This window comes from Lupinus angustifolius, chromosome LG06 (assembly GCF_001865875.1).
Source record: "Lupinus angustifolius cultivar Tanjil chromosome LG06, LupAngTanjil_v1.0, whole genome shotgun sequence".
Taxonomy (NCBI): Eukaryota; Viridiplantae; Streptophyta; class Magnoliopsida; order Fabales; family Fabaceae; genus Lupinus; species Lupinus angustifolius.
Window position 1 is genome coordinate 4633188 of NC_032014.1, and position 25269 is coordinate 4658456.

At 34.1% G+C, this 25269-nt stretch overlaps 2 long non-coding RNA genes and 1 pseudogene across 2 annotated transcripts; 1 reads left to right on the forward strand and 2 right to left on the reverse strand.

The window, feature by feature from the left end:
- LOC109349133 lies at positions 1084–23467 on the forward strand. The gene is made up of 3 exons (XR_002107924.1): positions 1084–1315; positions 5216–5970; positions 22134–23467. It is a non-coding gene; the product is annotated as an uncharacterized LOC109349133 (long non-coding RNA).
- On the reverse strand, positions 4032–22114 carry LOC109349132. The gene is made up of 6 exons (XR_002107923.1): positions 22104–22114; positions 18522–18529; positions 8186–8281; positions 4894–7707; positions 4290–4500; positions 4032–4152 (listed from the first exon to the last, which is right to left on the reverse strand). It is a non-coding gene; the product is annotated as an uncharacterized LOC109349132 (long non-coding RNA).
- On the reverse strand, positions 14726–16625 carry LOC109349131 (annotated as a pseudogene).

The following is a 25269-nucleotide window of genomic DNA, read 5'->3' on the forward strand; positions in this document are numbered from 1 at the left end:
AAGATGTAATAAAAAATATTCCTTTTCTCTTATAGTTTTTTCGTTTCTGCTAAGAAAACAAATTAAGGAATCATAGTCAGAGCAAGTTATGATTCACACTCCTGCATTTAATTAACGAAAAAAATTGAATTAGCAATTGGTCATACATCTTTAGAGGTTTCTGTATAGGTAAATAAAGAAACAATTTTTCACTTCCTTTAGATCATGAGCTTTTCTAACTTCACATAATTCTTTCTGTTATTTCTATCTCTCCATGAAATCCTACACGTAGTAAGCAGAGTCCTCCACAATACCCAAATGAATTTCTCACTTCCTCTCTAGTCAACTCAATATTTTGATTGTTCTTAGTCCAGGCAAATATATATGGTTGGTAAAAGTCACACGATATGGTACTCACTATTTTTTTATAAATTGCTTGTAATTATAGAATTAATTTTTTATCCTGTTATGTAAGAGGATGACCTTAATAGGAAAATTAAGCAAAAATCATCTCACACCTTAAATGTCGTGTGGATAACACAAAAGTGTAAAAGGGGTATAACATGATATATTGATTGTTACCAATTTTAGGTTATAAATGTTACATAGAAGATAAAATCAACATAATTGATCATGAATTTTAAGTAGTTTGAAATATTATTGGGTATGAGGGGTAATTGGTGTAAGACCCTAATTTTCATAACAAAATATACACACTTCAAAAATAGTACAAAACCAATAAATATTTATTAAATTAAAAATATAGTATAATATTTATGCATTGTCAGTAGTATAAAGATTTATATATAGTCATACCATCTACAATTTATTTGCATTACTTTTTTGAATGGTAGATAATGAACTACCAGTCTATAAAACTTTTAATACATATATTTTTTTCTCTTAAGAAAATATATCTTGTGAAATCACATCAAATAATAAATTATACACATTGAAAGTTATACTATTTTTTACAACAATATTGAGCATTAAACAAAAACAATAGAACATGTTGGTCTACAAGTTACCTTAACTTGAACAAATTGTTAAATAATTTATATAGTGAAAAGAAATGTATAAATATGTAAGTGTATGACAACTAATTTCATTTTGATAACCAGTTCTACTAGATTGCCACTATTTTTCTAGTTCTAATTCTCTGTTGAGTTTTTCATGTAGCCGAGAGCATTTATGCTTAGTGACATATAGCACAAATAAGCTATTTTGTTTAAGTAAAAACACAAATGGATAAAAATCTTACCTAGGACTTGAAAGACAAATAATATGGTTAGAAGACTCCATATTGACTTAGTAGTTGAGTAAAAGTTGCTAAGAGGTACCCTGGTGAAATCATGTAACTAAGAATCTTGTAATGAAATAGAAGACAATGATTTGTTCATGAGCGAGCTCAAGGACTTTTCTCATAATTTTTTCAGCCATCTCTACCTCTCCATTAATCCTACACGCATTTAGCAGTGTCCTCCACAATACCACGTCTGGATTTATCACTTCCTCTATCAACATTGCAGCCTCTTCAAGTCTCCTACATCGTACAAGCAAAATGGTCCCTTGTCAACTCAATTTTATGATTGTTCCTAATGGAAGCAAATATTTGACAAGCTTCTTCCACTAATCCAGCATTGTTGCATGCCAAGAGAATGCTGATAAATGTCACACCATTTGGCTCAAGCCCCAACTTTTCCATGCATTTGAATAAATCTCTTGAGCTCTTGGGTTGACAAATCTCCACCTAAAAAAGTATAAATCTCTCTTATCAACATCAACCAAATTCATTGCAGGACTTTTCTTCATTTCAAATCTCTAATTGTGCTTTTCATCTCAGTCACATGCTTCCACTTTCCAGCTAAAGCATGAAGGTTTGTCAAGAGGGTATGAGTTTTCCATCCTCATGAGCAAGATTATGGGTTTTTCTGACTTCACATAATTCTTTCTGCCATCTCTGCCTCTCATGAAATCCTACACACAATTAGTAGAGTCCTCCACAATACCCACATGGATTTCTCACTTCCTCTAGTCAACTCAATATTTTGATTGTTCCAATGGAGGCAAATATTTGACAGTCTTCTTCAAGTAACCCTGCATTGTTGCATTCCAGAACAATGCCGATAAATGTCACATCATCTAGCTCAAGATCATGCATCAACTGATTAGCTAAATCCCCTAAGATTAACATAACTAATCAGGATGCTGTCAAGAGTACACTCGTTAGGTTGGATTCCCCAATAAATCATGACTCCATACACCTCTAAAGCTGCCCCATCAAGACCATATCGGGCATAACCCACATTCAATGCAGTGCACAAGACAACATCTTTATCCAAAACAAGGTCAAGCACCATATAGGCATCCCTCATTTTATAAATTTCAAATACATATCAACAAACCAGCCATAGCCAACTCATGAGCCCTCTGGCCGTGGCATATAAAACCCAAAGAAAAAACCTTGAAGATAACAGAGAAAGTGTAAGCATCAGGTAAAACCCTTCCCACAAGCTTGTCACTGTAGAGCTCAATGGCTTCTTTGCTCTTCAAGAACCAGATTTGATGATGTAATAGTGAACTGCTATAAGAATTTTGTGTGGAAATCATGCAATAGAGAAGAACAGAGAATTTCTTGATATATGATACTTTTGGGACAGAGCGTAGTTCTACAAGCATATCTGCTGGTTTTGGTAAGTTATCTTAAAACACAAAATACATTTCATGAAACAAGTTTAGACATAAAATAGTGGAAAGAAACTCTCATACCTCTTTGTTCTTGGTTTAAAAAAATTGGTAGGCATGGCAGTCGCAAGGCATCTATTAGGAAAGATGGTTGTTTAAATGATAATCAGATATAAGATTCCAAGTTTCTACAACTTAGATAGCTCATGCCAACATGAGTAAGTGCATTGCCAAAAAATTCATATTGATTCAAAATCCTAATACCAACAAAGCCATTAATAAAGTTTACCATAGGCAAAAATTATTCTAGTTTCTTATAATACATAAACATTTTTTCTAGCAATTTCTTTTTGCAGAAACCAAAAAAGTAATTAGGTCTTTTCTCAAGGATGATGATCTATCATCACCCACTGATTATTGATTGCTTCCTTTCACCTTACTTGGAGTTAGAGCTCACATTTTTGACGTAGTTGATTTTTTGTTTCGGTGATCGGAATGGGGAATTGATTGCAGGCCAAGCTTATGAAGCCATGAACAATGCTGGATTCATTGATGCTAAGATGATAATTATACTTAATGATAACAAGCAAGTTTCTTTGCTAACTGCTATACTTGATGGCCCTACAACTCCAATTGGAGCTCTCAATAGAACTTTAAGCAAAATACAAGCAAACACCTAAGTTCCAAGCAAGCACCCAAATTACACAAAGTTAGAGAAGCTGCCAAGTAAATCTTTCATATTTTTCTCATGCTTCCAGTTCAAATGTCATATTTCCTAATTTCCATATAATGTGGCATCTAACTAGAATTTTATCTGCCAAAGACCAACACAAAGCAAATAGGAGGGCAAACATACCAAATTGCAGCTAAGGTCGATGGATATTCAAGAGGTATGACCAGTGGTTCTGGGTCAACATTATTCGAGGAGCTTTCTGCATTGTGTGGATGGTCACAAGATTGAAGATCTGGTCACCATTTTGAAAAGGTTGAAGCAATGCCTAACCCAAGTCCTATTTTGATTCATGCTGTGATTGAGAAAAGGAAAGGATACGCCCCAGCAGAAGCAGTTGCTGACAAAACACACGGTAAGACCACTTTATTTGTCTTGTTCTAGCAGAATTATGAGTATTGATCAATTGGTTCAACGCTTATACTCTCTCACAAAATGCAATTTCAGTTGTTAAGAGAAGTTTGACCCACCATCTGGCCAGCAGTTTAAGCCAAAATCCTCTCCAATTACAAACACCCACTACTTCTTTGAAATTTTAATAAAGGAAGCAGAAACTGACAATAAGATCCACTCATGCAACAATGGGTGGTGGGACAGGTCTGAGTTATTTCCAGAAAAAAATTCCGGACCGCTGCTTTGACACAGGGATAGCTGAACACATGCTGTTACATTTGCGGCTGCTTTAGCCGCAGAAGGTCTCTCAAGCCTCTCTATTGCATACTTTCACGGTTCCTCCAACATGGATATGATCAGGTGAGCTGATAAAAGAAGATTAAAAAATATAAGAGACCGACTTTATTCTTGTATGTCAATTTAAATATAAAAAACCATGTAACATTTGTAGAGTCTATATTAGGGATCAAGGTGATCCATGACGTAGATCTTCAGAAACTACCTGTCTGATTTGTTGTGAGAGCTGGTTTGATTGGTGGAGATGGACCAGCACATCAAGGAGCACTTGATATTACAAAAATGACTTGCTTGCCCAACATCGTGGTAATGGCTCCATCTGATTAAGCTCAACTGATGCATATGGTTGCAACTGCAGCAGCCATAGATGACAGTGATAGAGCAAGCTGCTTTAGAGTTTAGAATTCCGAAGGACACTGCAATTGGAGCCATTTCCCCCTCAATAAAGAAGGAATCCAAAATTGAGGTTAGCAAAAATAACTAACAAATAGGAATCAAATAGTAAATGTTATGGTTATGTAGATAGGAAAAGGAAGAGTTATGAAAGAATGCAACACGATTGCTATTTTGCGATATGATTCCATAGTTCAACGATCCCAGCAAGTTGGCTGCCCAAATGCTCAAAGCACTAGACATTTCTGTGACAGTTGCTGATGCAAGGTTTTGAAAACCTTTAGATACTGATCTCATTAAGCAATTAGCTAAGGAGCATGGAATTCTCATCACAGTTGAAGAGGGTTCTATTGGAGGTTTTGGATCACATGTTTCAAAGTACCTAAACATATCTGGTATCCTGGAGGTAAATGTACCTTTGTGTAAATGATTCACTCTTCCTTCCTCTACTAGATTGCCCCTGTTTTTCTAGTTCTAAATCTCTCTTGAGCCTTTCCTACAGTGGAGAGCAATGTGGCATCCTAATAGATAAGTAGAGCAAGGAACACAAGAACAGACTGAAGAAGCAGGACTTTAATCAAAGCATATTGCCGCAACAAACTTGTCTCTTTTGAAAATACCTCAAGAAGCTCTTTTATTTGAGTAAAAACACAAATAGATAATAATCTTGACCTGGGACCAGAGACAAATAATAATGTTAGAAGACTTCATATTTGTTTCATAGTTGATAGTAAATAGGTACCCTGGTAAAATCATGTTACAAAATAAGAGAATCTTGTAGCAAAATAAGTGACCTATTTTAGTCTAGACTAGAGACTTGCAATAGAAATCATGCAAATCAATCATTGAAACCAATCACATACAATGTCTTCATATCAACTTAAAGCCATGTTGTAAAGTCTGTACGCAAAGTGTGAAAATACTTAGAAACTCCATTCATATTGGGTCTGACTCACAAGTAATGTAGCTTAAAGTTGAGAAACCATTACATGCTTGGAAGATTTTCTTGTTAAACAAATACGAGTAGCAACTCATAAAGTTAAAACAAACTCAACACCCAAGCCAATATTTACAATGTCCAGATTAACAAGCACATTTCAGACACCGGGAATATTTAAAAATAATAATCACTGAGGCAAAAAAATAGCATATCCATATACTCACTTTCTTATTTTAACTACTGCTGACTACTTTATGCTAAGAAAGCAAGTTTATCATAAATCAGAGAGAAGGGCAGATATAATCAAAAGTATTCCTTTTCTTGTATAATTTTTTCCATTGCTGCTTAGAAAACAAATGAAGGAATCAGACTGAACAAAGTTATATACCACATTCTTGCATCTATCTGATGTAAATAATTCAATGAACGATCTCTGTTTAAAAAAATCAAGAAGCTTAGAAGCATATATATGATTTTGAGTATCAAGCAAAAACAGGGAATGAAAAATGATTTTGTTTAACTCACTGGAAACAGTGGATTGAGCACATGCAAGGTAACAGAAAGAAATCAAGACTTGGCTCGTCGGTGGCACCATTCACTGACAAGTACCCCTTCCACAATGGAAGAGAAGACTAAAAATAATCCCAGTCTCTTCATATTTCTTCTTCTCTTTCTTTCACATCCACATATTTCTTCTTTTCTCATTTGGTGAAGAAGCAAAGGAAAAAAATGAAGGTAGGAAGTGTGGGCAGAGTGCGAGTAAACACTCTTATTGTCAAGGAAAGTGTGCGAGTAAATACTCGTCCTATTAACCAACAACCGCATAGATCAAATTTTACAGACTAGCCCATGATTCAGTAGTTTACCTTTAAGTATTTGTGTATCAACTTTAGCATACTGTTTGTCGCATATTAGGACAAACCGATGCATACCACGTTATACATATCAAGTAAAATTGTTTTGCCTCTATCAATTAAATACATGTGGTTTAACATAGACAGCCACAAACATATTTTCCTCCTTCACAGTTAATGGAGCTTTAGGGTAATGGCATTTTGATAATTGAAGTCTAATTTACCAAATTAATATGTAAGGCTGGAAAGTGCAACTACTTTTGTCTAGGCATAAGTATGGAGCTCCTCCTTGAAATAAAAATCCAAAAACATGTTATGAAGTCATTAGCAGCATTGGAATTTGTCTCCTCTCCTCTCTGTGCATGTAACACATTTCATCCTTTCTTTCAAAAGCCATGGCTCTATACAGTATAACCCTCCTTAACCCCAGCCCTGTCTATACACTCTCATGCCACAAAACTCCAAGACTTAGTTGCTGCACATAACAGGTAGGTGAACCATTGAATCACACTTCCCTTTTTACATTCTTTTTTCTTACAAAAGTGGGTTTTGACTGGTACAAGCCAAAAATAAACAAGCAATGTATATGTAGATAAAGTGATGCTTGGAAGATTTTAAACAATGTTCATGAGTGAATGTTTATATGCAATCTATAAATTAACATAGTAAAGAAGCTCCTACACCAGTAAAGTAAGAACAAGGCAGTCCCAAAATTTACCCGTAAAAGTAAATAAGGGGAGAGAAAAGAATCTTCCTGAAATCATACTTACCCGTTAGTTCATGAGGCAGAGCAAAGTCATAATCATTCCTTCTCCGTCTGATATAGTTAAAGACCAGCAGGAGTACCAAACAGAAAACAAATAGACATGACAAACCTGTTGCAATTTCTGCCACTTTATAACCTTATTTTCTAACTGCATAGTCCATCCTTTAAGAAGATCAAGGTAAATCAAAGTTGAAGAGATTTTGAAAATAATCAAAATTACTTAAGCTTAAGAGAATTACACAACTTGGACAGCCTACACCAAATACTGTTCCATATAGAAGAAACAAGTAACAATAAACAATGGACATTGGGAGAGATGGCATGGCAGGAGGACCTTTATGTAAGATCAGGTGTTAAAGCTAATAGAGAATCCAATGCAGAAGACAGATGAAACCTCGAGCCTAGGAAAATAATAGAGAAGAAAAATACTTAAAAACCAATCTTCAGTATGGAGGGTCTTATGCCAATAACCTCAAACCCAATCATATTTCAAAAATACTTCAAAATAGTTGTGCAAAATTTAAAGCAGTGCTGAAAAACAAATGTCTTATCTTAATGAGCATCGTCATTCCTAACAATTGCTGATGAAAACAAAAGCATTCTCTTGCACCTATTTGCTAGGATGAGATCATTGCAGGGTACACAATAAAGTTTAGGAAGCAATCCAAAACTACAAAATAATAGAACCTAAGAAGATTTAGGTTGTGATTCTGTGTTCCTTGAATTTTCTAAAAAAACTCAACAAGAAAATTTGATTTCCCTTGCAGCCTTTAAAATCCTCCAAAGTTTTCCTAGCAATAGAGACAGTCCATTACACTAATCTTATAATCCCTTCACTTGAGCCATGTTACACTTGCATTGTCATAAGAGCTCAAACATATGGTGTTAATTTTAATTATGAATAAAAAATTCATTCATTTAGGGTCATCTAACCTCAAAAATTCCAACCAAGATTTAAATTTTGAATAAATAAATCACACATCCATTGCTTTTAGGGATATCAAAGGATCAAACATTCTGTCACCAATATTCAAGGCATACTATCCCCACCTTCGACAACAGAACTCGTTATGTTTGCATTTAGGATTGTATATGATCGGTCTCCAGCATAACCATCCAGAATAAAAGGCAGCATAGCACAAACATACCAACCAGGTTTTGGATTCCATACGGTCATTGCTTTTACATCAAGCATTTGTCATTTATAGTTTGAGTCACCAGCCCGCAATGCATACCATCCACTTCTTTTATAGAACTCACTACAATTAACATTTAGGATTGTATAAGGCTCAAAAGCTCAAGTATAGTATCTCAATTAGCAATATGAACAAAGATTCATTGTGCAATCGCACTTGGGGTGGGGTCATCCAGGCAACTAGGGTCCCATTTGGATTTAAAATTCTTCGACACAACTAAGGTCTCATCCATATTTAAAATTCATTGAGATAACTAGGGTCTTATTTGGATTTAAAATTCATTGAGGCAAGGGTCAGTGGCACCAACCTATTTCACATAATGAATGAAGAACTTTTCTTGTCTTACCAATTTTCACTTTCCACTTTTCACCATAGTTTCAAGTAATCAGGATCCAACATTCTTGATTAATAATCAAGAACAAGAAATACATACAGTGTACCCAATAAGAGAAACATGAAGATTACAACATACACAGATTATACCATACAGACTAATTTGCAGAATAGAATTTTCCAAGAAATTGCCTCAATAATTTTTGGGTTTTAGAACATGGGTGAGTTTTCTCAAAAGATGACACTTGCTTCAGATCAATAGCAAAGAATTTCAAAATGTTGAAAATGAATAAAGAGAAACGATAGAGATGTTCATTTATTCAATATAAACCCAGTAAGATCCCCATTCTTCTGTTATCGAAAAGATATTAGAACCTAACATGTTTTAGGTTGTGATTCTGTGTTAGCTTGAATTCTCTAAAAAAAATCACCAACATAATTTGATTTCCCTTGCAGCCTTTAAATCCCCCAAAGTTTTCCTTAGCAATAGAGACATAGTCCATTATGCTAATCTTATAATCCCTTCACTTGAGCCATGTTACACTTACCTTGTCATAAGAGCTCAAACATATGGTGTTAATTTTAATTATGAATAAAGAATTCATCCATTTAGGGTCATCTAACCTCAAACATTCCAACCAAGAGTTAAATTTTGAATAAACAAATCACACAACCATTGCTTTTATGACATCAAAGGATCAAACATTCTGTCACCAATGATCAATTTCCAGCATAACCATCCAGAATAAAAGGCAGCATAGCGCAAACATACCAACTGGTTTTAAATTTCATACGGTCATTGCTTTAACATCAAGCATTTGTCAGTAACCCGCAATGCATACCATACACTTCTATTATAGAACTCACTACAATTGCCATTTAGGAATGTATAAGGCTCAAAAGCTCAAGTACAGTATCTCAATTAGCAATGTGAACAAAGATTCCTTGTACAATAGTACTTAGGGTCATCGAAGCAACTACGATCTCATTCAGATTTAAAATTCATCGAGACAACTAAGGTCTCATCCAGATTTAAAATTCATTGAGATAACTAGGGTCTTATTTGGATTAAAAATTCATGGAGGCAAGGGTCAGTGGCACCATCCTATTTCACATAATGAATAAAGAACTTTTCTTGTCTTACCAATTTTCACTTTTCACCATTGTTTCAATTAATCAGGATCCAAGATTCTTGATGAATAATCAAGAACAAGATCTGTAACACATACAATGTAGCCAATATGAGAAACATACAGAATATAGCATACACAGATTATACTATACAAACGAATTTGCAGAATAGAATTTTCCAAGAAACTACCCAAGAAATTGCCTCAAAATTATTTTTGTGTTTTAGAACAGGGGTGCATTTTCTCAAAAGATGACACTTTCATCAAATCAATAGAAAAGAATTTCAAAATGTTGAAAATGAATAAAGAGAAACTATAGAGATGTTCATTTATTCAATATAAACCCAGTAAGATCCCATTCTTCTGTTATCGAAGAGGGTTTAAGATTTTCTTGGCTTGGCAAAGGCATTTATAAATGAGTTCCTCAAAATGTTTAATGAATAAAACAAAGAAGACAAAATGAAGATGAAAACATTCCCTTATATGATAGTTTAACTTAAAGAAAACCCAAGAAAAGGACAAAAACATTCCCTTATATGATTTGATTCCAAACCCAAATTTCATCATCTGAATCCTAGTATAAAGCCTTCACCTTTTCACACTTTGATTACTAAACAGAGATTAAAGCAAACCCACATAGCAAAAACGAACTTAGAATAAGAGAGAGAGAGGGATGGAGGGAGAAAGAGAGGGAGGGAGGGAGGGAGAGAGGGAGGGAGGGAGAGAGAGGGAGAGAGAGAGAGGGAGAGAGATTCTCTCTATGTGCCTACGACAAAAGGGAGGAAACAAGTACATACGTTGCAGCGTTCAACGTCCTTTTAAACTAACAAGTTGGCGTAAAGGTCACGCATAATTTGGGCTTGGGCCTCGCTATTTTTTATATTTTTAATAAAAAACTGCTTTTGATTATAGAAATTTAATCATCTTATGTAAAGATCATAAACCATTACCTAATAGAAGATGTCCTTATTTAGGAAAATTAACCCTATTGGAAAAATCATCTCACCTTTAAATGTCGTCTACAATAACACAATAGTGAAAGTATAACAAAATAATAGTGACAAATTTTACCTTATGAAGTAGTTTGAAATATTATGGTTTGAAGCTATTGGTGTAAGACCTAATATTTTATAACAAAATATACACATTGCAAAAAAAAAAGTACATCATCAATAATTATCTATTAAATAAAAATTAATATATTTATAAAATCTCATTAAATAAAATTATATACATTGAAATCATAGACTATCTTTTACAATGATATTCATTGTTAAACTAAAAGAATAGAACATGTTCCATCAGTCACATTCAACTTGAACAAACTTATTGATAGTTTCTCAGTGTAATAAATATGGACTGATAATTTAAAGATTTATTTATAGTTAGTAAATCATTTATTATTCATTTAGATTGTTTTATTTAAAAAGTCAATAATGATTCAATATGAATTGTGTACAATTAAGTAACATCGTATAAAACTCATAAATTATTTATATGTATATTTATTTTCTCATAATTTATATAGTAAAAATAATGTATAAATATGTAAGAGAAGATGATTCGCTTACTCAAAGAGTAAGTTTAAAATATACACGCCACATATTAGCCAATAATTATAAGAAAATTCAATTGTTTGAATTAGCAAGGAGATCTAAACCATTAGATGTCCCTAGAATTAACTACTAAGATGTGAGTAAGTTATTATTGAATTAAGTAGTGTATGAATGTTGATTTCATTTTGATTACAAGTCCTACTAGATTGCCCAAATTATGTACTTTCCTATTTTAACTACTATTGAATACTTTATAGTTTATACAAAGTAATTACAGTTTGTCGGTAAAATATTAGTTTATCATAATTCATACACTAAATAGAAGAGAAGATGTAATAAAAAATATTCAATTTCTCTTATAGTTTTTACATTTATGCTAATAAAACAAAATAAGGAATCTTAGTCATAGCAAGTTATGATTCACACTCCCGCATTTTATTAACGAAAAAAATTGAATTAGGAACGGTCATGCATGTTACCTTACCTTCACATGCTAGAGATGACTTGTGGCAACTAGTGAATGGGTAGGATACAACCTTTAGAATGATGAAATTTCTTCTTTGTTTCGGTATAGGTAAGTAAAGAAACAATTTTTCACTTCCTTTATATCATGGGCTTTTCTAACTTCACATAATTCTTTCTACCATCTATATCTCTCCATGAAATCTTTCACATAATTAGCAGAGTCCTCCATAATACCCAAATTAATTTCTCACTTCCTCTCTGGTCAATTCAATATTTTGATTGTTCTTAGTAGATGCAAAAGCATCTGGTTGATAAGAGTCACACATATGGGCCTCACTATTTTTTATATTTTTATTTATAAATTGCTTATAATTACAGAATTAATTCTTTGTCCTCTTATGTAAGAGGATGACCTTATTAGGAAAATTAACCAAAAATCAACTCACACCTTAAATGCGTGTTAGATAACACAAAAGTGTAAAAGGGTATAATATATTGATTCTTACCAATTTTATGTTATAAATGTTACATATAAGATAAAGTCAACACAATTGATCATGAATTTTAAGTAGTTTGAAATATTATTGGGTATGAGATAATTGGTGTAAGACCCTAATTTTTCATAACAAAATATACACACTTCAAAAATACTACAAAACCAATAAATATCTATCAAATTAAAAATAGAGTAAAATATCTATGCATTGTCAATAGTATAAAGATTTATATATAATACCACATTATTTACAATTTATTTGCATTACTTTTTTTAGGAGTCAATGCTGATTAAAAATGAATGGTATATAATGGACTGTCAGTTTATAAAACTTTTATATTGTTAATGCATATATTTTTTCTCTTAAAAATAAATATGTCTTTTGAAAATCCCATCAAATAATAAATTATATACATTGAAAGTGTAGAATATTTTTTACAACAATATTGAGCATTAAACTAAAACAATTGAACATGTTGGTCTACAAGTTACCTTAAACAAATTGTTACATAATTTATATAGTAAAAAGAAATGTATAAATATGTATGTGTATGACACTACTAGATTGCCCCTATTTTTGTAGTTCTAATTCCCTTTTGAGTTTTTCATGTAGAGGAGAGTATTGATGCTTAATGACAGATAACACAAATAAGTTATTTTGTTCAAGTAAAAACAAATGGATAAGAATCTTATCTGGGACTTGAAAGATAACAATATGGTTAGAAGACTTCATATTGGCTTTGTAGTTGAGTAAAAGTTGCTGAGAGGTACCCTGGTGAAATTATGTAACTAAGAATCTTGTAATGGAATAAAAGACAATGATTTTAACATATACTAAATGATGTGAGTCAAAGAACCGAAGAACTCCAATTTGCTAGTCAACTTTTCAATAATATAATGAAACATACGGGTGTGGCTCCTCTAAAGTGCATCTTTTACTTTAGTAGATGTTAAAGTATACTATTCCAAAAATATTGAAAATGATGAATAATTGAGATCATTGCACCTCAATTAATGCCTACATAAAAATTTAATTCAACTAAATGCACTTTTTGCCTCTCAAGTGCAGCTACTCACCCCAATAACATACCTTGTTTTGATATCAACTAATAGTCATGTCGTGAAGACTGTATAAAAACCTTGTAGACTTTCCCTTGATAGGGACTAGAGAAAATATATGCATAGAGTCGTACCTCATCAAACAAATAGATCATTTTTGAGATTTGAACCTATGATCTCTAAATCATAATATAATAACTTGAATATTGTACTGAGGTTCACCCTCAGAGAGTCTGATACTTATTTTCCACTAATATGACTCAACTCTAAACCTTATTTAGGGGGAACCAATCTCTTTACTAATTAGACCAACATGCATTACTCCCATTACGTCATTTTAATAACAAGTTCCCAATTAGTAGCACAAGCACAAACGGCTACCAACTGATTCTACTGTACCTCTGGAATCTACTAAAGACAAAATATAGGCTAATAAATTCAACTTCAAATAGATTCTATTGACATCCACATTGACTCACGGTTAGCATAGTAGAGAAACCATTACATGTTTTTAAAGTTGTCTTGCTAAAGGATATAGGTAAAACCTGAAAATGTTACAATTATCCCAGTATCAAAGCCTATATCTTACGGTATTCCTATTCAAAGACACATTTCAGACATTGGGAATATTTTGAATAACAAATTGAAGTAAAAAAATAGCACACTATATCTTAGTACTTTCATATTTTAACTACTATCTGTTGAGAATTCCTTATGATTGATGAAGTACCAATCCTAGGATCTTGAATCTCATGATTCTCACACATATATGAAACAGGGTATAGTGTCATACCTGAATTTATGTTGCTGGATGTGCTTCTTTGATCTATGTTTCTAAAAGGGGTTTTGTGGTATGATCCTCAACTAAATCCTTGATTCCTCTTGGGACATGCGTTTTGCGTTTTCACTCTGATGGGCAGAGGAAAAAACTGAATTTGATTTAGTGTGTTGAAGACCATCACACTTTAACTTATAGGGTTCCCATTATCACATGTGGGTTAACCTAATGGGTATTCACCCATTAAACTCATATCCATTATTAGCTTTTAGAAATCTAAGGGGAGTCAGTAATTAAATCACTTATAATATAACCCCGAAAATAAATAGCTGATATCATTGTATCAAATATATGATGCACACCTTAATTAGAAACTACAAATTTCTAACACTACCAACTACTTTATAATCATAAATTTCAATTTGCCAAATGAAAATAGAAGTTAATGATAAACCAAAGCTGAAGGAAGGAAAAATCAGAAGTATTCCATCTAATTTTGTTTGTTTCTGTTTAGAAAACAAATGAAGCAATCAGAGGCAAACTAAGTTATGCAACACGTTCATGCATTTATCTAAAGGAAATAATTGAATTAAGTGGAACCTAATAGGGTGAGCATTAATTAAACGATAAGGTAATTGGATACTAACCAAGAAGTCACAAGGTGAGAGCCTCGTGTACCATACAACCCTTTTAATCCAACTGACCAATAATCTTTACACGAACAATGTCCCACTTTAAAATGATGGAATTTCTATGCATCCCTGGAATAATATTTCTCCCAGTAAGTAAAGAAACAAACTTTATTCAACTATTACAATCCACACAAACTCTAAGATTCTTAAAAATCTTGATACTAGTAGTCCTGCCATGAGTCTTCCACGAAGCAAAAATCTGGTTTCAGGATTATAACCAAGAGTTTTAAGCTTCTCTAATAATTCATCCAACATATAAAAATCTGTTGAGCTCTTGGATGAGAGAAATCTCATTGCAGGATTTTTCTTCAATATCAAATCTTTAATTGTGCTTTTCATCTCAATCACACTGTTCCATTTTCCAGCTGAAGCATAAAGATCTGTCAACATGAGCAAGCTGAAGGACTTTTCTCATAATATTTTCTGCCATCTCTACCTCTCCATGAATCCTACACGCATTTAGCAGTGTCCTCCACAATACCACATCTGGATTTCTCACTTCCTCTACCAACATTGCAGCCTCTTCAAGTCTCCTACATCATCCTAGCAAATCAATCATACAAGAAACATGGTCTCTTGTCAACTCAATTTTGTGATTGTTCCTAATGGAAGCAAATATTTGACAAGCTTCTTCCACTAATCCAGCATTGTTGCATGCCAAGAGAATCTGATAAATGTCATGCCATTTGGCTCAAGCCCCAACTTCTCCATGCTTATGAATAGTTGAAGTGCTTCACATCCCAAACCATTTTGGGCAAATGCATAATCATTGAACTGATGGATACTACATCTAAATCAGTTAATATGTCAAAAACTGATTTTGCCTTGCTAACATTTCCACATTTTCCATACAAAATAATCAGTGCAGCACCAACATACTTATTTCCATCTACTCCTATTTTTACATTTATGGCATGGATTTGTTCCCCTACTTCAAGCATCTCCAGTGGTAGGATACAACCTTTACAGGAACGATGACAGTCCTTTAGAATGATGGAATCTCTTCTCATCTTCTATTCATCCAAATCCTGCGACACAAATCCGGTATCAGGATTAAAACAACAGTGTTACCCGACTCTATTAATTGATACAACATTCAAAAATCTCTTGAGCTCTTGGGTATGACAAATCTCCACCTAAAAAAGTATAAATCTCTCTCATCAACATCAACCAAATTCATTGCAGGACTCTTCTTCAATTTCAAATCTCTTACTGTGCTTTTCATCTCAGTCACAAGCTTCCATTTTCCAGCTAAAGCATGAAGGTTTGTCAAGAGGGTATGAGTTTTCCATCCTCATGAGCAAGATTATGGGTTTTTATGACTTCACATAATTCTTTCTATCATCTCCGTCTCTCATGAAATCCCACAAGCAATTAGTAGAGTCCTCCACAATACCCACATAGATTTCTCACTTCCTCTAGTCAACTCAATATTTTGATTGTTCCTAATGGAGGCAAATATTTGACAGTCTTCTTCAAGTAACCCTGCATTGTTGCATTCCAGAACAATGCCGATAAATGTCACACCATCTAGCTTAAGATCATGAATCAAATGATTAGCTAAATCCCCTAAGATTAACACAACTAATCAGGATGCTGTCAAGAGTACACTCATTAGGTTGGATTCCCCAATAAATCATGACTCCAAAAACCTCTAAAGCTGCCCCGTCAAGACCATGTCGGGCATAACCCACATTCATTGCAGTGCACAAGACAGCATCTTTATCCAAAAAAACAGGGTCAGAAGCCATATAGGCATCCCTCATTTTATGAAATTTCAAATACATACGAACAAACCAGCCATAGCCAACTCATGAGCCCTCTGGTCGTGGCATATAAAACCCAAAGAAAAAACCTTGAAGATAACAGAGAAAGTGTCAGGTAAAACACTTCCCATAAGCTTGCCACTGTAGAGCTCAATGGCTTCTTTGCTCTTCAAGAACCAGATTTGATGATGTGATAGTGAACTGCTGTAACAATTTTGTGTGGAAATCATGCAATAGAGAAGAACAGAGAATATCTTGATATATGATACTTTTGGGACAGGGCATAGTTCTACAAGCATATCTTCTGGTCTTGGTAAGTTATGTTAAAACACAAAATACATTTCCTGAAACAAGTTTACACATAAAATAGTGGAAAGAAACTCTCATACCTATTAGGAAAGAACAACAACGTCATTTCGGTGATCAGAGATGGGGCAATCACTGCAGGCCAAGCTTATGAAGCCATGAACAATGTTGGATTCATTGATGCTAAGATGAGAATTATACTTAATGAAACAAGCAAGTTTCTTTGCTAACTGCTACACTTGATGGCCCTACAACTCCAATTGGAGCTCTCAGTAGAACTTTAAGCAAAATACAAGCAAACACCTAAATTCCAAGCAAAATTCATATTTTTACATGAATGTAAACTTCACTGTTCTCTATCAAACACCTAAATACAAGCAAACAACGCTAGGTAGAAATGTTATATGAATGTAAACTTTTCTGTTCTCTATCAAATTATCTACAAATGTATGATGTATCTTCTAAGTGTCCTTCAGAAATGTTATATGAATGTAAACTTTTCAATCATCAACCAATGCTAGGTAGAACTGCAATTTAATGCCTGTGGGAAGGGTCATTGAAAGAATCAAGAAGGAAATGGCATTTGCTGATTATTAAAGGTTACTAGCTATAAACAACCAAAGTTTTGTATGAAGATTTATAAAATATAAGTTAAGGGGCAATGCCGAAATAGATTAACCCAAAGTACAAATGTTTTTACTACAGCGATATAAAATACATCATACAACAAAATCATACCACGTTTCCACAAACAGGTGAGTGTAATTTTTCATTAAGATCTACGGATACTTAGTCTGCAAAAGCAATTATATGTTTTAGTCTAACATGTAAAAATAAAAACAAAAGAGAAAGAAAAGATGAAAAATAACAAAGTAGAGTACATCACGAAACAAGTTTAGACATAAGTTTAGACATAAGATGTTATTGAGTGTTGCTAACTACTAATGTATGGATAGCAGATGGCTCATACATGATACATGTTATGAAAACACTTGTGAATGATTAGTAATTAGCAACACTCAATAACATCCATGGATGGACAAAACATGGTCCATTATAATCCTCTGGAATATTGTAATCTGATCTGATGCATAGTTTGGTAATTACCTTATTTGGATACCCAAATTCATTCTATCAGGTCGTCATAGATGTAACATCCAGCCTTGACATGCCGACTCAAACCCATGACGACTTATACTCATTGATGCCATTCAGTTGCTACTGCTAGCTGAGGTACCTATACGAGTGCGAGCTGTCAAGAATTTACTGAACGTTAATTTCACAATGAATGTTTAAAAGTAACTGGCAGCCAATTAAATATTTGACATACATTCAACCTGCATTGTTAATGTGTCATGCATGAGGATATAGTGTGCAAAGTCACAGTCACAGTTAACGTGCCATACATGATGATATAATATATAGTCGCAATCTTATGTTAAAGTTATTGTTTCTTAGAGATTGATGCCCAGCATGAACAATTATTTGTGCTGAACTGATTTGAGTGTTGTCTGGGTTGTAGAAAGAAAAATATGACAGATAAATATAAATAAAACAATTTTAGAAAGAAAAAATCAGCACATACAAAAGATAGCACATAGAATCAAGGTTCTGCCATTGCTTTTGGCGCTTTGAAAAATACACACCAATTCATGGCATTGCTTTTCCAACCCCCACTGTTTTCTTGGTCAGTCACAGCTTTAACACCTACATTGCTGCATTCCAGAATAATGCCTAAAATGTCACACCATCTAGCTCAAGATCATGAATCAACCGAGTAGCTAAATCCCCTAAGATTAACACAACTAATCAGGATGCTGTCAAGAGTACACTCATTAGGCTGGATTCTCCAATAAATCATGACTCCATAAACCTCCAAAGCTGCCCCGTCAAGACCATATCGGGCATAACCCACATTCATTGCAGTGCACAAGACAGCATCTTTATCCAAAAAAACAGGGTCAGAAACCATATAGGCATCCCTCATTTTGGGACAGGGCATAGTTCTATAAGCATATCTGCTGGTCTTGGTAAGTTATCTTAAAACACAAAATACATTTCATGAAACAAGTTTAGACATAAAATAGTGGAAAGAAACTCTCGTACCTCTTTGTTCTTGGTTTAAACATTCGCAAGGCATCTATTAGGAAAGATGGTTGTTTACATGATAATTAAATATAAGATTCCAAGTTAGTACAACTTAGATAGCTCATGCCAAGATGAGTAAGTGCATTGCGAAAAGACTCATTGATTCAAAATCCTAATACCAACAAAGCCATTAATAAAGTTTACCATAGCCAAAAATTATTCTAGTTTCATATAATACATAAACATTTTCTCTAGCCATTTCTTTTTGCAGAAACCAAAAAAGTAACTAGGTCTTTTCTCAAGGATGATGATCTATCATCCCCCACTGATTATTGATTGCTTCCTTTCACCTTACTTGGAGTTAGAGCTCACCTTTTTGGCATAGTTGATATTTTGTTTCGGTGATCGGAATGGGGAATTGATTGCAGGCCAAGCTTATGAAGCCATGAACAATGTTGAATTCATTGATGCTAAGATGATAATTATACTTAACGATAACAAGCAAGTTTCTTTGCTACCTGCTACACATGGTGGCCCTACAACTCCAATTGGAGTTCTCAATAGAACTTTAAGCAAAATACAAGCAAACACCTAAGTTCCAAGCAAAATTCAAGGAAGCACCCAAATTACACAAAGTTAGAGAAGCTGCCAAGTAAACCTTTCATATTTTTCTCATGCTTTCAATTCAAATGTCATATTTCCTAATTTCCATATAATGTGGCATCTAATTAGAATTTTATCTGCCATAGACCACCACAAAGCAAATAGGAGGGCAAACATACCAAATTGCAGCTAAGGTAATGGATATGCAAGAGCTATGACCAGTGGTTCTGGGTCAACATTATTCGAGGAGCTTTCTACATTGTGTGGATGGTCACAAGATTGAAGATCTGGTCATCATTTTTGAAAATGTTGAAGCAATGCCTAACCCAAGTCCTATTTTGATTCATGCTGTGATTGAGAAAGGGAAAGCATATGCCCCAGCAGAAGCAGTTGCTGACAACATATGGTAAGACCACTTTATTTGTCTTGTTCTAGCAGAATTATGAGTATTAATCAATTTGTTCAACGCTTATACTCACAAAATGCAATTTCAGTTGTTAAGGGAAGTTTGACCCACCATTTGGCCATCCGTTTAAGCCAAAATTCTCTCCAATTACAAACACCCACTACTTCTTTGAATCTTTAATAACGAAAGCAGAAACCGACAATAAGATAGCAGCCATTCATGCAACCATGGGTGGTGGGAGAGGTCTGAGTTATTTCCAGAAAAAAATTCTGGACCACTGCTTTGACACAGGGATAGTTGAACATATGCTGTTACATTTGTGGCTGCTTTAGCCGCAAAAGGTCTCTCAACCCTTTCTATTGCATATTTTCACGTTTCCCGCAACATGGATATGATCAGGTGAGCTGATAAAAGTAGATTAAAAAATATCAGAGACTGACTTTATTCTTATATGTCAATTTAAATATAAAAAATCATGTAACATTTGTAGAGTCTATATTGGGGATCAAGGTGATCCATGACGTAGATCTTCAGAAACTACCTGTCCGATTTGTCATCAGAGCTGGTTTGATTGGTGGAGATGGACCAACAGATCATGGGGCACTTGATATTACAAAAATAGCTTGCTTGCCCAACATTAGAGTAATGGCTCCATCTGATTAAGCACAACTGATGCATATGGTAGCAACTGTAGCAGCCATAGATGACATTGATAGAGCAAGCTGCTTTAGAGTTTAGAATTCCAAAGGACACTGCAATTGGAACCATTTTCCCACTCAATAAAGAAGGAATCCAAAATTGAGGTTAGCAAAAATAACTAACACAAATAGGAATCAAATAATAAATGTTATGGTTATGTAGATAGGAAAGGGAAGAGTTATGAAAGAAAGCAACACGATTGCTATTTTGAGATATGGTTCCATAGTTCAACGATCCCTGCAAGCGGTCCAAATGCTCAAAGCACTAGACATTTCTGTGACAGTTGCTGATGCAAGGTTTTGCAAACCTTTGGATACTCATCTGATTAAGTAATTAGCTAAGGAGCATGGAATTCTCATCACAGTTGAAGAGGGTTCTATTGGAGGTTGTGGATCACATGTTTCAAAGTACCTAAACATATCTGGTATCCTGGAGGTAAATGTACCTTTGTGTAAATGATTCACTCTTCCCATGACCTCATTCCTACTAGATTGCCCCTGTTTTTCTAGTTCTAATTCTCTCTTGAACCTTTCCTACAGTGGAGAGCCATGTGGCATCCTAATAGATAAATAGAGCAAGGAACACAAGAACGGACTGAAGAAACAGGACTTTCATCAAAGCATATTGCCGCAACAAACTTGTCACTTTTGAAAATGCCAAAAGAAGCTCTTTTATTTGAGTAAAAACACAAATAGATAAGAATCTTGACCCGAGACTTGAAAGACAAATAATAATGTCAGAAAATTTCATATTTGTTTCGTAGTTGATAATAAATAAGTACCTTGGCCAAATCATGTTAGGAAATAAGAGAATCTTGTAGCAAAATAAGTGACCTATCTTAGTCTAGACCATAGACTTGCAATAGACATCATGCAAATCAATCATTGAAACCAATCACATACAATGTCTTGATATCAACTTAAAGCCATGTTGTAAAGATTGTAAAAGTCTTTACACAAAGTGTGAAAATACTCAGAAACTCCATTCATATTGGTACTGACTCACAAGTAATGTAGCTTAAAGTTGAGAAACCATTACATGCTTGGAAGATTTTCTTGTTAAACAAATACGAGTAGCAACTCATAAAGTTAAAACTAACTCAACATCCAAGCTGATATTTACAATGCCCACATTAACAAGCACCTTTCAGACACCGGGAATAATTAAAAATAATAATCACTGAGGCAAAAAAATAGCATATCCATATACTCACTTTCTTATTTTAACTACTGCTGACTACTTTATACTAAGAATGCAAGTTTATCATAAATCAGAGAGAAGGACAGATATAATCAAAAGTATTCCTTTTCTTATATAATTGTTTTCCGTTGCTGCTTAGAAAACAAATGAAGGAATCAGACTGAACAAAGTTGTATACCACATTCTTGCATCTATCTCATGTAAATAATTCAATGAACGATCTCTGTTAAAAAAGTCAAGAAGCTTAAAAGCATATATATGATTTTGAGTATCAAGCAAAAACAGGGAATGACAAATGATTTTGTTTAACTCACTGGAAACAGCTAACAGAAAGAAACCAAGACTTGGCTCGTCGGTGGCACCATTCACTGACAAGTACCGCTTCCACAATGGAAGAGAAGACTAAAAATAATCCTAGTCTCTTCATCTTTCTTCTTCTCTTTCTTTCACATCCACCTATTTCTTCTTTTCTCATTTGGTGAAGAAGCAAAGGAAAAAAAATGATGGTAGGAAGTGTGGGTAGAGTGCGAGTAAACACTCTTACTGTCAAGGAAAGTGTGCGAGTAAATACTCGTCCTATTAACCAACAACCGCATAGATCAAATTTTACAGACTAGCCCATGATTCAGTAGTTTACCTTTAAGTATTTGTGTATCAACTTTAGCATACTGTTTGTCGCATATTAGGACAAACCGATGCATACCACGTTATACATATCAAGTAAAATTGTTTTGCCTCTATCAATTAAAGGATACATGTGGTTTAACATAGACAGCCACAAACATATTTCCCTCCTTCACAGTTAATGGAGCTTTAGGGTAATGGCATTTTGATAATTTAAGTCTAATTTACCAAATTAATATGTAAGGCTGGAAAGTGCAACTACTTTTGTCTAGGCATAAGTATGGAGCTCCTCCTTGAAATAAAAATCCAAAAACATGTTATGAAGTCATTAGCAGCATTGGAATTTGTCTCCTCTCCTCTCTGTGCATGTAACACATTTCATCCTTTCTTTCAAAAGCCATGGCTCTCTGCAGTATAACCCTCCTTAACCCCAGCCTGTCTATACACTCTCATGCCACAAAACTCCAAGACTTAGTTGCTGCACATAACAGGTAGGTGAATCATTGAATCACACTTCCCTTTTTACATTCTTTTTTCTTACAAAAGTGGGTTTTGACTGGTACAAGCCAAAAATAAACAAGCAATGTATGTGTAGATAAAGTGATGCTTGGAAGATTTTAAACAATGTTCATAAGTGAATAAAATGCAATCTATAAATTAACATAGTAAAGAAGCTCCTACACCAGTAAAGTAAGAACAAGGCAGTCCCAAAATTTACCCGTAAAAGTAAATAAGGGGAGAGAAAAGAATCTTCCTGAAATCATACTTACCTGTTAGTTCATGAGGCAGAGCAAAGTCATAATCATTCCTTCTACGTCTGATATAGAAAAAGACCAGCAGCAGTACCACACAGAAAACAAATAGACATGACAAAACTATTGCAATTTTACCCGGAATAGATAACCGACCGTTCTCCCAAAATATAGGACGTGCTGGCAAAGATGGTACACCACACAAACCTTTGTTGCCAGAGAGGCTGAGCAAAAAAACAAACCAAAATGAATACAGAAAACATATTATTTCTCATTGAATTAGATGAACACAATTAACTGCTCCTATTGATAAATGCACAGTAGGAAGTAGCCCTTGGGTGATATGCTACTTTTGTACTATTACACCCCCAGCAAGTTAGGTAATGATTAGGGTTGACTAATTCCACATATGGACATAACCCATGTAAAAATGGGTATCCGATTTCTGCCACTTTATAACCTTATTTTCTAACTGCATAGTCCATCCTTTAAGAAGATCAAGGTAAATCGAAGTTGAAGAGATTTTGAAAATAATCAAAATTACTTAAGCTTTAGAGAATTACACAACTTGGACAGCCAACAGCGAATACTGTTTCATATAGAAGAAACAAGTAACAATAAACAATGGACATTGGGATAGATGACATGGCAGGAGGACCTTAAGTAAGATCAGGTGTTAAAGCTAATAGAGAATCCAATGCTGATGACAGATGACACCCCGAGCCTAGGAAAATAATAGAGAAGAAAAATACTGAAAAACAAATAGTTGTGCAAAATTTAAAGCACTAATGAAAAACAAATGTCTTATCTTAATGAGCATCCTCATTCCTCAGTAACAATTGCTGATGAAACAAAAGCATTCTCTTGCACCTATTTGTTAAGATGAGATCATTTTAGGGTACACAATAAAGAGTAGGAAGCACTCCAGAACAATAACATATTAGAACCTAAGAAGATTTAGGTTCTGATTCGGTATTGCTTGAATTCTCTAAAAAAATCAACAACAAAATTTGATTTCCCTTGCAGCCTTTAAATCCTCCGAAGTTTTCCTTAGCAATAGGTAGACATAGTCCATTATGCTAATCTTATAATCCCTTCACTTGAGCTATGTTACCCTTGCATTGTCATGAGAGCTCAAACACATGGTGTTAATTTTAATTATGAAGAAAGAATTGCAATACAAATCATGGAAATAAATGTCTCGATATGAACTTTAAAGCCATGTTGTAAAGATTGTAAAGTATAGAAAGTGTGAAAATATTATTACTCAATCAATATCATTGTAATTGAAGTTAGAGAGTCCATTCATATTGCCACACTCACAACTAGTGTAGCTCAAAGTTGAGAAACCATTACATGCTTGGAAGTTGGAAGATTGTCTTCTTAAACAAATACAAGTAGCAACTCAGAAGTTTAAAACTAACTCAGCATCAAAGCCTGTATTTACAATGTCCACATTAACAAGCACATTTCAGACACCCAGAATATTTAAAAATAATAATCACTGAGGTAAAAAAATAACATATTCATCTACTCACTTTCATATTTTAACTACTGCTAACAACTTTATACTAAGAATGCAAGTTTATCATAAATCTGGGAGAATGGCAGATATAATCGCACATATTCCTTTTCTTATATGATTTTGTTCATTGTTGCTTAGAAAACAAATGAAGGAATAAGACCATACAAGGTTATATACCACATTCTAGCATTTATTTGATGGAAATAATTAAATGAACGAAATCAAGAAGCTTAGAAGCATATATATGATTTGAGTATCAAGCAAAAACAGGGAATGAAAAATGATTTTGTTAAACTCACTAGACAAACAGGGGATTGAGCACAAGCAAGCTAACAGAAACACACCAAGACTTGGCTCGTAGGTGGCACCATTCACTGACAAGTACTCCTTCTACAAGGGAAGAGAAGTCTAAAAATAATCCCAGTTTCTTCGTCTTTCTTCTTCTCTTTCTTTCACATCCACATATTTCTTCTCTCATCTGGTGAACAAGAAGCAAACGAAAGAATGATGGTACTAAGTGTGGGCAATGAAGGTCAAAGAGTGCGAGTAAACACTCTT